Source organism: Penaeus vannamei, chromosome 8, assembly GCF_042767895.1.
Source record: "Penaeus vannamei isolate JL-2024 chromosome 8, ASM4276789v1, whole genome shotgun sequence".
Classification (NCBI taxonomy): Eukaryota; Metazoa; Arthropoda; class Malacostraca; order Decapoda; family Penaeidae; genus Penaeus; species Penaeus vannamei.
The window spans coordinates 36,574,451-36,576,950 of record NC_091556.1 but is presented as its reverse complement, the minus strand read 5'-3'; positions in this window follow the sequence as shown (position 1 = coordinate 36,576,950).

The following is a 2,500-nucleotide window of genomic DNA, read 5'->3' as shown; positions in this document are numbered from 1 at the left end:
ATTAATGCTGCAACTGTTACAACCATTACTGCTACTACTACTGCTACTAATACAGTTAATGCTGCTATTGCTGCTATAGCAATAACGACATAATGATAATAATCAAAACAATAATGATGATCATGAAGATGATGATAATAATGATGATAATAATAATAATCAAAACATCATTACTAATAATAATGATATGATTGATAATGATAGTAATAATGATAATAATAGCCATAATAATAATGATAATAATGATAATAGTAATAATGATGATAATAGTAATAATGATAATAATGATGACAATATTAATATTAACAGTGCTAGTGCTGCTAGAACCATTACTGCTACTACTACTACTACTATTGCTAATAGAATTAATGCTGCTAGTGCTGCTATGATAATAATAACATAATGATGATAAAGATGATAATTGTAATAACAATATTGATAAGGATAAAAATGATGATAATGATAATTGTAATCATAATATTGTTATTAATGATAATAATAATAATGATAATGAAAATATCAATTGTATAAATAGTGGTAATAATAACGATAACAATAATAGTGATTATGATGATTATAACAAAAGTAATAATAATGATAATAATAATAACAATAGTAATAGTTGTAGTAATCATGGAATATCAATGATGGTAATAAGATTAATCATTATGATTATAATAATATCAATGATGATAATAACAATAATAGTAATATAATAGTAATAATGATAAAGAAGTGTTGACGATGATAATAATAATGACAGTAATAATGATAACAATCATATCATCATCATCACCATCATCATAATAAAAATGGTAATAAGAATAACCAGAGAATATCAATCCGGATAATGATAATGATAACAACAATAATGATGATAATGATGATGATAATTATGGTAGTAATGATAATAATAAGGATAATAATATTAACAACAATAATGATATCAATAATAATAATGATAATAAAGATGATGATAACAATCACAATACTCATAATATTAATGATAACAATAATGATGATAATAATGACAAAAATAATAATATTGATAAAATAACGAGCACAGCATGATATTGATAACATGAATATTGATAATGATCAAAAAGATATTCAAGATTGTGATGACAGCAGTTTCACATTATAAATTAGTACCAAAGTACTAATACTGATAATAATTTGATTCCTCACTAATAACACTGGTGATGAGATGTCACTTCTATCAGTCATCAAATATGATTGTAGAAATGATTACTGATGAATATGATGATGCATTACCAGTGATAATGAAGATAATTGTGATGATAATGGAAAATGAACTGATAATAATAGTTTTAGTAATAGTGGTGGTGGTAGTAGTAGTAGAAATAGTAGTAGCAATAGTAAAAGTGGTAGTAGGAGTAACACCAGTAGTAGTAGTAGTTGCTGTAGTAATAGTAGTAGTAGTAGTAGCAGTTTAAGTAGCAGAAGTAGCAACAGCAGAAGCAGCAGCAGTAGAAGTAGTAGTAGAAGTATGGGTAGTTGTAGTAGCAGCAGTAGTAGAATTTGTAGAAATAGTAGTAAAAGTAGTGGTACTAGAAGTAGTCGTATTGGTAATAGTAGTACTAGTAATAATAGTAATGATAATAATGATAATACTAATGGTTATGATAATGATGATAATAATAATAATAATGATAGTAATAATAATAATGATAATGATAATGATAACAAAGAAAATGGTAATAACAATAATAATTATGATAATGATAACAAAGAAAATTATAATAACAATAACAATAATAACAAAGAAAATGACAATATCAATGATAACAATAATAATGATAATGATGATAAAAACAATAATGATATTAATGATAGTGATAATGATAATGACATTGACTATGTCAGTGATAATGATAACGTTAATGGTAATGATAAGGATGAGGATAATGATAATGGTAATGATAACAATAATAATGGTAAGGAATAATAACAAATAATAATAGTAATAAAAATAATAATAGTAATGATAATGATAATAATAAGGATAATAATGACAACAATTAGAAAGGAAAAAATAAAACTAAACTGAATAGCTTAATGTTGATGCCAAAACAACAGAAAAATAGATATTATGATATTTCCACTTTTATTATTGACTAAGCGTTGAGTTCAGACAATATGAAAATTTCCAAGTCACAAAATGACATTATAACATCTAGAAGGAAATTCAAAATCACGAGTCTTAAAACTGTGTGACCTTTTGAAAGGTCCGCCATTACAGATTTCTGTTTGTTCATTATTGAACTTTAACAATTAGAAAGGAAATGTAACTTGTAACTTTAAATGGAGAACAAATGTAACTTGTTAGGCCTTGACTTGTTTCAGCTCTGAGGGAAAAGCTTTATTATATCATGATTCCCTTCCTCTCTTAATATTCATTTGGGACATTCAATTTACGTTATCGTATTCTGGGGTTAAAGCAAAAAGTTGGTGTGTCTCATTAAACCACTCGTCACTT